This window comes from Telmatherina bonti, assembly GCF_933228915.1.
Source record: "Telmatherina bonti genome assembly, chromosome: 5".
Classification (NCBI taxonomy): Eukaryota; Metazoa; Chordata; class Actinopteri; order Atheriniformes; family Telmatherinidae; genus Telmatherina; species Telmatherina bonti.
In genome coordinates, this window is record NC_136623.1 from 40,719,414 (window position 1) to 40,733,026 (window position 13,613).

Sequence of the window (13,613 nt, forward strand, 5' to 3'; positions counted from 1 at the left end):
GGATGCTGACAACACGTCAGCAGGATGCTGACAACATGTCTGCAGGATGCTGCAACACGTCTGCAGGATGCTGACAACACGCCTTCAGGATGCTGCAACACGTCTGCAGGATGCTGCAACACGTCTGCAGGATGCTGACAACATGTCTACAGGATGCTGCAACATGTCTGCAGGATGCTGACAACATGTCTGCAGGATGCTGCAACACGTCTGCAGGATGCTGCAACACGTCTGCAGGATGCTGACAACATGTCTACAGGATGCTGCAACATGTCTGCAGGATGCTGACAACATGTCTGCAGGATGCTGACAACACGTCTTCAGGATGCTGCAAAAAGTCTGCAGGATGCTGACAACACGTCTGCAGGATGCTGACAACATGTCTGCAGGATGCTGCAACACGTCTGCAGGATGCTGCAAAACGTCTGCAGGATGCTGACAACACGTCTGCAGGATGCTGACAACACGCCTGCAGGATGCTGACAACATGTCTGCAGGATGCTGCAACACGTCTGCAGGATGCTGACAACATGTCTGCAGGATGCTGACAACATGTCTGCAGGATGCTGCAACACGTCTGCAGGATGCTGCAACAAGTCGGCAGGATGCTGACAACATGTCTGCAGGATGCTGCAACAGGTCTGCAGGATGCTGCAACATGTCTGCAGGATGCTGCAACACGTCTGCAGGATGCTGACAACATGTCTGCAGGATGCTGACAACATGTCTGCAGGATGCTGCAACACGTCTGCAGGATGCTGCAACAAGTCGGCAGGATGCTGACAACATGTCTGCAGGATGCTGCAACAGGTCTGCAGGATGCTGCAACACGTCTGCAGGATGCTGACAACACGCCTTCAGGATGCTGCAACACGTCTGCAGGATGCTGCAACACGTCTGCAGGATGCTGCAACACGTCTGCAGTATGCTGACAACACGCCTTCAGGATGCTGACAACATGTCTGCAGGATGCTGCAACAGGTCTGCAGGATGCTGCAACATGTCTGCAGGATGCTGACAACACGTCTGCAGGATGCTGACAACACGTCTGCAGGATACTGCAACACGTCTGCAGGATGCTGACAACATGTCTGCAGGATGCTGACAACACGCCTTCAGGATGCTGCAACACGCCTTCAGGATGCTGCAACACGTCTGCAGGATGCTGCAACACGTCTGCAGGATGCTGACAACATGTCTGCAGGATGCTGACAACATGTCTGCACGATGCTGCAACACGTCTGCAGGATGCTGACAACACGCCTTCAGGATGTTGACAACACGTCTGCAGGATGCTGCAAAACATCTGCAGGATGCTGACAACACGTCTGCAGGATGCTGACAACACGTCTGCAGGATGCTGCAACATGTCTGCAGGATGCTGACAACACGTCTGCAGGATGCTGCAACACATCTGCAGGATGCTGCAACACGTCTGCAGGATGCTGCAACACGTCTGCAGGATGCTGAAAACATGTTTGCAGGATGCTGCAACACGTCTGCAGGATGCTGCAACACGTCGGCAGGATGCTGACAACACGTCTGCAGGATGCTGCAACACGTATGCAGGATGCTGACAACATGTCTGCAGGATGCTGTAACACGTCTGCAGGATGCTGCAACACGTCTGCAGGATGCTGACAACACGTCTGCAGGATGCTGCAACACGTCGGCAGGATGCTGACAACATGTCTGCAGGATGCTGTAACACGTCTGCAGGATGCTGCAACACGTCTGCAGGATGCTGCAACACGTATGCAGGATGCTGACAACACGTCTGCATGATGCTGCAACACGTCTGCAGGATGCTGCGACACGTCTGCAAGATACTGACAACACGTCTGCATGATGCTGCAACACATCTGCAGGATGCTTTCAACACGTCTGAAGGATGCTGCAAAACGTCTGCTGGATGCTGACAACATGTCTGCAGGATGCTGACAACATGTCTGCAGGATGCTGCAACACGTCTGCAGGATGCTGACAACATGTCTGCAGGATGCTGACAACACGTCTGCAGGATGCTGAAAACACGCCTGCAGGATGCTGCAAAACGTCTGCAGGATGCTGACAACACGTCTGCAGGATGCTGACAACACGTCTGCAGGATGCTGCAAAACGTCTGCAGGATGCTGACAACATGTCTACAGGATGCTGCAACATGTCTGCAGGATGCTGACAACATGTCTGCAGGATACTGACAACACGTCTGCAGGATGCTGCAACACGTCTGCAGGATGCTGCAACACGTCTGCAGGATGCTGCAACACGTCTGCAGGATGCTGCAAAACGTCTGCAGGATGCTGACAACACGCCTGCAGGATGCTGCAAAATGTCTGCAGGATGCTGACAACACGTCTGCAGGATGCTGCAACATGTCTGCAGGATGCTGACAACATGTCTGCCGGATGCTGCAACACGCCTTCAGGATGTTGACAACACGTCTGCAGGATGCTGACAACACGCCTTCAGGATGCTGACAACATGTCTGCAGGATGCTGCAACACGCCTTCAGGATGTTGACAACACGTCTGCAGGGTGCTGACAACACGCCTGCAGGATGCTGACAACACGTCTGCAGGATGCTGCAAAACGTCTGCAGGATGCTGACAACACGTCTGCAGGATGCTGACAACACGCCTGCAGGATGCTGCAACATGTCTGCAGGATGCTGACAACATGTCTGCCGGATGCTGCAACACGCCTTCAGGATGTTGACAACACGTCTGCAGGATGCTGACAACACGCCTTCAGGATGCTGACAACATGTCTGCAGGATGCTGCAACACGCCTTCAGGATGTTGACAACACGTCTGCAGGGTGCTGACAACACGCCTGCAGGATGCTGACAACACGTCTGCAGGATGCTGCAAAACGTCTGCAGGATGCTGACAACACGTCTGCAGGATGCTGACAACATGTCTGCAGGATGCTGCAAAACGTCTGCAGGATGCTGACAACATGTCTGCAGGATGCTGCAAAACGTCTGCAGGATGCTGACAACATGTCTGCAGGATGCTGACAACATGTCTGCAGGATGCTGCAAAACGTCTGCAGGATGCTGACAACATGTCTGCAGGATGCTGCAACATGTCTGCAGGATGCTGACAACACATCTGCAGGATGCTGCAACATGTCTGCAGGATGCTGCAATACGCCTTCAGGATGTTGACAACACGTCTGCAGGATGCTGACAACATGTCTGCAGGATGCTGACAACACGCCTGCAGGATGCTGACAACACGTCTGCAGGATGCTGACAACACGCCTGCAGGATGCTGACAACACGTCTGCAGGATGCTGCAAAACGTCTGCAGGATGCTGACAAATCGTCTGCAGGATGCTGACAACATGTCTGCAGGATGCTGCAAAACGTCTGCAGGATGCTGACAACATGTCTGCAGGATGCTGACAACACGCCTTCAGGATGCTGACAACACGTCTGCAGGATGCTGACAACACGCCTGCAGGATGCTGACAACATGTCTGCAGGATGCTGACAACACGTCTGCAGGATGCTGACAACACGTCTTCAGGATGCTGCAAAAAGTCTGCAGGATGCTGACAACACGTCTGCAGGATGCTGCAACACGCCTTCAGGATGCTGACAACACGCCTGCAGGATGCTGCAACATGTTTGCAGGATGCTGACAACACGTCTGCAGGATGCTGACAACATGTCTGCAGCATGCTGACAACATGTCTGCAGGATGCTGACAACATGTCTGCAGGATGCTGACAACACGCCTTCAGGATGTTGACAACATGTCTGCAGGATGCTGACAACACGCCTTCAGGATGTTGACAAAACGTCTGCAGGATGCTGACAACATGTCTGCAGGATGCTGACAACACGCCTTCAGGATGCTGACAACACGCCTGCAGGATGCTGCAAAACGTCTGCAGGATGCTGACAACACGTCTGCAGGATGCTGACAACATGTCTGCCGGATGCTGACAACATGTCTGCAGGATGCTGACAACACGTCTGCAGGATGCTGCAACATGTCTGCAGGATGCTGACAACACGTCTGCAGGATGCTGCAACACATCTGCAGGATGCTGCAACACGTCTGCAGGATGCTGCAACACGTCTGCAGGATGCTGAAAACATGTTTGCAGGATGCTGCAACATGTCTGCAGGATGCTGCAACACGTCGGCAGGATGCTGACAACATGTCTGCAGGATGCTGTAACATGTCTGCAGGATGCTGCAACAAGTCTGCAGGATGCTGCAACACGTCTGCAGGATGCTGACAACAAGTTTGCAGGATGCTGTAACACGTCTGCAGGATGCTGCAAAACGTCTGCAGGATGCTGACAAGAAGTTTGCAGGATGCTGCAACACGTCTGCAGGATGCTGCAACACGTCTGCAGGATGCTGACAACATGTCTGCAGGATGCTTTAACACGTCTGCAGGATGCTGCAAAACGTCTGCAGGATGCTGACAACATGTCTGCAGGATGCTGACAATATGTCTGCAGGATGCTGTAACACGTCTGCAGGATGCTGCAAAACGTCTGCAGGATGCTGCAACACGTCTGCAGGATGCTGACAATATGTCTGCAGGATGCTGTAACACGTCTGCAGGATGCTGCAAAACGTCTGCAGGATGCTGACAACACGTCTGCAGGATGCTGACAACACGCCTTCAGGATGTTGACAACATGTCTGCAGGATGCTGCAACACGTCTGCAGGATGCTGCAACACGTATGCAGGATGCTGACAACACGTCTGCATGATGCTGCAACACGTCTGCAGGATACTGCGACACGTCTGCAAGATACTGACAACACGTCTGCATGATGCTGCAACACATCTGCAGGATGCTTTCAACACGTCTGAAGGATGCTGCAAAACGTCTGCTGGATGCTGACAACATGTCTGCAGGATGCTGCAACACGCCTTCAGGATGTTGACAACACGTCTGCAGGATGCTGACAACACGCCTTCAGGATGCTGACAACATGTCTGCAGGATGCTGCAACACGCCTTCAGGATGTTGACAACACGTCTGCAGGATGCTGACAACACGCCTGCAGGATGCTGACAACACGTCTGCAGGATGCTGCAAAACGTCTGCAGGATGCTGACAACACGTCTGCAGGATGCTGACAACATGTCTGCAGGATGCTGCAAAACGTCTGCAGGATGCTGACAACATGTCTGCAGGATGCTGCAACATGTCTGCAGGATGCTGACAACATGTCTGCAGGATGCTGCAACATGTCTGCAGGATGCTGACAACACATCTGCAGGATGCTGCAACATGTCTGCAGGATGCTGCAATACGCCTTCAGGATGTTGACAACACGTCTGCAGGATGCTGACAACATGTCTGCAGGATGCTGACAACACGCCTGCAGGATGCTGACAACACGTCTGCAGGATGCTGACAACACGCCTGCAGGATGCTGACAACACGTCTGCAGGATGCTGCAAAACGTCTGCAGGATGCTGACAAATCGTCTGCAGGATGCTGCAACACGTCTGCAGGATGCTGCAAAACGTCTGCAGGATGCTGCAAAACGTCTGCAGGATGCTGACAACACGTCTGCAGGATGCTGACAACATGTCTGCAGGATGCTGCAACATGTCTGCAGGATGCTGACAACACGTCTGCAGGATGCTGCAACATGTCTGCAGGATGCTGCAACACGTCTGCAGGATGCTGCAACACGTCTGCAGGATGCTGACAACATGTCTGCAGGATGCTGCAACATGTCTGCAGGATGCTGACAACATGTCTGCAGGATGCTGACAACACGCCTTCAGGATGCTGACAACACGTCTGCAGGATGCTGACAACACGCCTGCAGGATGCTGACAACATGTCTGCAGGATGCTGACAACACGTCTGCAGGATGCTGACAACACGTCTTCAGGATGCTGCAAAAAGTCTGCAGGATGCTGACAACACGTCTGCAGGATGCTGCAACACGCCTTCAGGATGTTGACAACACGTCTGCAGGATGCTGACAACACGCCTGCAGGATGCTGCAACATGTTTGCAGGATGCTGACAACACGTCTTCAGGATGCTGCAAAAAGTCTGCAGGATGCTGACAACACGTCTGCAGGATGCTGCAACACGCCTTCAGGATGTTGACAACACGTCTGCAGGATTCTGACAACACGCCTGCAGGATGCTGACAACACGTCTGCAGGATGCTGACAACACGCCTGCAGGATGCTGACAACACGTCTGCAGGATGCTGCAAAACGTCTGCAGGATGCTGACAACACGTCTGCAGGATGCTGACAACATGTCTGCAGGATGCTGCAAAACGTCTGCAGGATGCTGACAACATGTCTGCAGGATGCTGCAAAACATCTGCAGGATGCTGACAACACGTCTGCAGGATGCTGCAACACGTCTGCAGGATGCTGCAAAACGTCTGCAGGATGCTGACAACACGTCTGCAGGATGCTGACAACACGTCTGCAGGATGCTGCAACATGTCTGCAGGATGCTGACAACACGTCTGCATGATGCTGACAACATGTCTGCAGGATGCTGCAACACGTCTGCAGGATGCTGCAACACGTCTGCAGGATGCTGACAACATGTCTGCAGGATGCTGACAACACGCCTTCAGGATGCTGACAACACGTCTGCAGGATGCTGACAACACGCCTGCAGGATGCTGACAACATGTCTGCAGGATGCTGACAACACGTCTGCAGGATGCTGACAACACGTCTTCAGGATGCTGCAAAAAGTCTGCAGGATGCTGACAACACGTCTGCAGGATGCTGCAACACGCCTTCAGGATGTTGACAACACGTCTGCAGGATGCTGACAACACGCCTGCAGGATGCTGCAACATGTTTGCAGGATGCTGACAACACGTCTTCAGGATGCTGCAAAAAGTCTGCAGGATGCTGACAACACGTCTGCAGGATGCTGCAACACGCCTTCAGGATGTTGACAACACGTCTGCAGGATTCTGACAACACGCCTGCAGGATGCTGCAACATGTTTGCAGGATGCTGACAACACGTCTGCAGGATGCTGACAACATGTTTGCAGCATGCTGACAACATGTCTGCAGGATGCTGACAACATGTCTGCAGGATGCTGACAACACGCCTTCAGGATGCTGACAACACGCCTGCAGGATGCTGACAACACGTCTGCAGGATGCTGACAACATGTCTGCAGGATGCTGCAACAAGTCTGCAGGATGCTGACAACATGTCTGCAGGATGCTGACAACACGTCTGCAGGATGCTGCAAAACGTCTGCAGGATGCTGACAACATGTCTGCAGGATGCTGACAACATGTCTGCAGGATGCTGCAAAACGTCTGCAGGATGCTGACAACATGTCTGCAAGATGCTGACAACATGTCTGCAGGATGCTGACAACATGTCTGCAAGATGCTGACAACACGCCTGCAGGATGCTGACAACATGTCTGCAGGGTGCTGCAAAACGTCTGCAGGATGCTGACAACACGTCTGCAGGATGCTGCAAAACGTCTGCAGGATGCTGACAACACGTCTGCAGGATGCTGACAACATGTCTGCAGGATGCTGCAACATGTCTGCAGGATGCTGCAACACGCCTTCAGGATGTTGACAACATGTCTGCAGGATGCTGACAACACGCCTTCAGGATGATGACAACACGTCTGCAGGATGCTGACAACATGTCTGCAGGATGCTGACAACACGCCTTCAGGATGCTGACAACACGCCTGCAGGATGCTGCAAAACGTCTGCAGGATGCTGCAACACGCCTTCAGGATGTTGACAACACGTCGGCAGGATGCTGCAACACGCCTTCAGGATGTTGACAACATGTCTGCAGGATGCTGACAACACGCCTTCAGGATGTTGACAACACGTCTGCAGGATGCTGACAACATGTCTGCAGGATGCTGACAACACGCCTTCAGGATGCTGACAACACGCCTGCAGGATGCTGCAAAACGTCTGCAGGATGCTGCAACACGCCTTCAGGATGTTGACAACACGTCGGCAGGATGCTGCAACACGCCTTCAGGATGCTGACAACATGTCTGCAGGATACTGACAACATGTCTGCAGGATGCTGACAACACGCCTTCAGGATGCTGACAACATGTCTGCAGGATGCTGACAACACGCCCTCAGGATGCTGCAAAACGTCTGCAGGATGCTGACAACACGTCTGCAGGATGCTGCAAAACGTCTGCAGGATGCTGACAACACGTCTGCAAGATGCTGACAACATGTCTGCAGGATGCTGCAACATGTCTGCAGGATGCTGCAACACGCCTTCAGGATGTTGACAACATGTCTGCAGGATGCTGACAACACGCCTTCAGGATGTTGACAACACGTCTGCAGGATGCTGCAAAACGTCTGCAGGATGTTGACAACATGTCTGCAGGATGCTGACAACATGTCTGCAGGATGCTGCAAAACGTCTGCAGGATGCTGACAACATGTCTGCAGGATGCTGACAACACGTCTGCAGGATGCTGCAAAACGTCTGCAGGATGCTGACAACACGTCTGCAGGATGCTGACAACATGTCTGCAGGATGCTGCAACATGTCTGCAGGATGCTGACAACATGTCTGCAGGATGCTGCAACACGCCTTCAGGATGTTGACAACATGTCTGCAGGATGCTGACAACACGCCTTCAGGATGTTGACAACACGTCTGCAGGATGCTGACAACACGCCTTCAGGATGCTGACAACACGCCTGCAGGATGCTGCAAAACGTCTGCAGGATGCTGACAACACGTCTGCAGGATGCTGACAACACGCCTTCAGGATGTTGACAACACGTCTGCAGGATGCTGACAACACGTCTGCAGGATGCTGACAACATGTCTGCAGGATGCTGCAACATGTCTGCAGGATGCTGAAAACATGTCTGCAGGATGCTGCAACACGCCTTCAGGATGTTGACAACATGTCTGCAGGATGCTGCAAAACGTCTGCAGGATGCTGACAACATGTCTGCAGGATGCTGACAACACGTCTGCAGGATGCTGCAAAACGTCTGCAGGATGCTGACAAAACGTCTGCAGGATGCTGACAACACGTCTGCAGGATGCTGACAACATTTCTGCAGGATGCTGCAACACGCCTTCAGGATGTTGACAACATGTCTGCAGGATGCTGACAACACGCCTTCAGGATGTTGACAACACGTCTGCAGGATGCTGACAACATGTCTGCAGGATGCTGACAACACGCCTTCAGGATGCTGACAACACGCCTGCAGGATGCTGCAAAACGTCTGCAGGATGCTGACAACACGTCTGCAGGATGCTGACAACACGCCTTCAGGATGTTGACAACACGTCTGCAGGATGCTGACAACAAGTCTGCAGGATGCTGACAACATGTCTGCAGGATGCTGCAAAACGTCTGCAGGATGCTGACAACACGTCTGCAGGATGCTGCAAAACGTCTGCAGGATGCTGACAACACGTCTGCAGGATGCTGACAACATGTCTGCAGGATGCTGCAACATGTCTGCAGGATGCTGCAACACGCCTTCAGGATGTTGACAACACGTCTGCAGGATGCTGACAACATGTCTGCAGGATGCTGACAACATGTCTGCAGGATGCTGCAACACGCCTTCAGGATGTTGACAACACGTCTGCAGGATGCTGCAACACGCCTTCAGGATGTTGACAACACGTCTGCAGGATGCTGACAACACGTCTGCAGGATGCTGCAAAACGTCTGCAGGATGCTGACAACATGTCTGCAGGATGCTGCAAAACGTCTGCAGGATGCTGACAACACGTCTGCAGGATGCTGCAAAACGTCTGCAGGATGCTGACAACACGTCTGCAGGATGCTGACAACATGTCTGCAGGATGCTGCAACATGTCTGCAGGATGCTGACAACATGTCTGCAGGATGCTGCAACACGCCTTCAGGATGTTGACAACATGTCTGCAGGATGCTGACAACACGCCTTCAGGATGCTGACAACACGTCTGCAGGATGCTGACAACACGTCTGCAGGATGCTGACAACATGTCTGCAGGATGCTGCAACATGTCTGCAGGATGCTGAAAACATGTCTGCAGGATGCTGCAACACGCCTTCAGGATGTTGACAACATGTCTGCAGGATGCTGACAACACGCCTTCAGGATGTTGACAACACGTCTGCAGGATGCTGCAAAACGTCTGCAGGATGCTGACAACAAGTCTGCAGGATGCTGACAACACGTCTGCAGGATGCTGCAAAACGTCTGCAGGATGCTGACAACACGTCTGCAGGATGCTGACAACATTTCTGCAGGATGCTGCAACATGTCTGCAGGATGCTGAAAACATGTCTGCAGGATGCTGCAACACGCCTTCAGGATGTTGACAACATGTCTGCAGGATGCTGACAACACGCCTTCAGGATGTTGACAACACGTCTGCAGGATGCTGACAACACGCCTTCAGGATGCTGACAACACGCCTGCAGGATGCTGCAAAACGTCTGCAGGATGCTGACAACACGTCTGCAGGATGCTGACAACATGTCTGCAGGATACTGACAACACGCCTTCAGGATGCTGACAACATGTCTGCAGGATGCTGACAACACGCCTTCAGGATGTTGACAACACGTCTGCAGGATGCTGACAACACGTCTGCAGGATGCTGACAACATGTCTGCAGGATGCTGCAACAAGTCTGCAGGATGCTGACAACATGTCTGCAGGATGCTGCAAAACGTCTGCAGGATGCTGACAACACGTCTGCAGGATGCTGCAAAACGTCTGCAGGATGCTGACAACATGTCTGCAGGATACTGACAACACGCCTTCAGGATGCTGACAACATGTCTGCAGGATGCTGACAACACGCCTTCAGGATGTTGACAACACGTCTGCAGGATGCTGACAACACGTCTGCAGGATGCTGACAACATGTCTGCAGGATGCTGCAACAAGTCTGCAGGATGCTGACAACATGTCTGCAGGATGCTGCAAAACGTCTGCAGGATGCTGACAACACGTCTGCAGGATGCTGCAAAACGTCTGCAGGATGCTGACAACACGTCTTCAGGATACTGACAACACGTCTGCAGGATGCTGACAACACGTCTTCAGGATACTGACAACACGTCTGCAGGATGCTGCAACACGTCTGCAGGATGCTGACAACATGTCTGCAGGATGCTCCAACATGTCTGCAGGATGCTGCAACACGCCTTCAGGATGTTGACAACATGTCTGCAGGATGCTGACAACACGCCTTCAGGATGTTGACAACACGTCTGCAGGATGCTGACAACATGTCTGCAGGATGCTGACAACATGTCTGCAGGATGCTGCAACACGCCTTCAGGATGTTGACAACACGTCTGCAGGATGCTGCAACACGCCTTCAGGATGTTGACAACATGTCTGCAGGATGCTGCAAAACGTCTGCAGGATGCTGACAACACGTCTGCAGGATGCTGCAAAATGTCTGCAGGATGCTGCAACACGCCTTCAGGATGTTGACAACATGTCTGCAGGATGCTGACAACACGCCTTCAGGATGTTGACAACACGTCTGCAGGATGCTGACAACATGTCTGCAGGATGCTGACAACATGTCTGCAGGATGCTGCAACACGCCTTCAGGATGTTGACAACATGTCTGCAGGATGCTGACAACACGCCTTCAGGATGCTGACAACACGCCTGCAGGATGCTGCAAAACGTCTGCAGGATGCTGCAACACGCCTTCAGGATGTTGACAACACGTCTGCAGGATGCTGCAACACGCCTTCAGGATGTTGACAACACGTCTGCAGGATGCTGACAACACGTCTGCAGGATGCTGACAACATGTCTGCAGGATGCTGCAACACGTCTGCAGGATGCTGCAACATGTCTGCAGGATGCTGACAACATGTCTGCAGGATGCTGCAACACGCCTTCAGGATGTTGACAACATGTCTGCAGGATGCTGACAACACGCCTTCAGGATGTTGACAACACGTCTGCAGGATGCTGACAACACGTCTGCAGGATGCTGACAACATGTCTGCAGGATGCTGCAACAAGTCTGCAGGATGCTGACAACATGTCTGCAGGATGCTGCAAAACGTCTGCAGGATGCTGACAACACGTCTGCAGGATGCTGCAAAACGTCTGCAGGATGCTGACAACACGTCTGCAGGATGCTGACAACATGTCTGCAGGATGCTGCAACATGTCTGCAGGATGCTGACAACATGTCTGCCGGATGCTGCAACACGCCTTCAGGATGTTGACAACACGTCTGCAGGATGCTGACAACATGTCTGCAGGATGCTGCAACATGTCTGCAGGATGCTGCAACACGCCTTCAGGATGTTGACAACACGTCTGCAGGAAGCTGACAACATGTCTGCAGGATGCTGACAACACGTCTGCAGGATGCTGACAACATGTCTGCAGGATGCTGACAACACGCCTTCAGGATGCTGACAACATGTCTGCAGGATGCTGACAACACGCCTTCAGGATGCTGACAACATGTCTGCAGGATGCTGCAACAAACCTTCAGGATGTTGACAACACGCCTTCAGGATGCTGACAACATGTCTGCAGGATGCTGACAACACGCCTTCAGGATGCTGACAACATGTCTGCAGGATGCTGCAACACGCCTTCAGGATGTTGACAACACGTCTGCAGGATGCTGACAACAAGTCTGCAGGATGCTGACAACATGTCTGCAGGATGCTGCAAAACGTCTGCAGGATGCTGCAAAACGTCTGCAGGATGCTGCAAAACGTCTGCAGGATGCTGACAACACGTCTGCCGGATGCTGCAACACGCCTTCAGGATGTTGACAACACGTCTGCAGGATGCTGACAACATGTCTGCAGGATGCTGCAACATGTCTGCAGGATGCTGCAACACGCCTTCAGGATGTTGACAACACGTCTGCAGGATGCTGACAACATGTCTGCAGGATGCTGACAACACGTCTGCAGGATGCTGACAACATGTCTGCAGGATGCTGACAACACGCCTTCAGGATGCTGACAACATGTCTGCAGGATGCTGCAACAAACCTTCAGGATGTTGACAACACGCCTTCAGGATGCTGACAACATGTCTGCAGGATGCTGACAACATGTCTGCAGGATGCTGACAACATGTCTGCAGGATGCTGCAACACGCCTTCAGGATGTTGACAACACGTCTGCAGGATGCTGACAACAAGTCTGCAGGATGCTGACAACATGTCTGCAGGATGCTGCAAAACGTCTGCAGGATGCTGCAAAACGTCTGCAGGATGCTGCAAAACGTCTGCAGGATGCTGACAACACGTCTGCAGGATGCTGCAAAACGTCTGCAGGATGCTGACAACACGTCTGCAGGATGCTGACAACATGTCTGCAGGATGCTGACAACATGTCTGCAGGATGCTGCAACATGTCTGCAGGATGCTGCAACACGCCTTCAGGATGTTGACAACACGTCTGCAGGATGCTGACAACATGTCTGCAGGATGCTGCAACATGTCTGCAGGATGCTGCAACACGCCTTCAGGATGTTGACAAACGTCTGCAGGATGCTGACAACATGTCTGCAGGATGCTGACAACACGTCTGCAGGATGCTGACAACACGTCTGCAGGATGCTGACAACATGTCTGCAGGATGCTG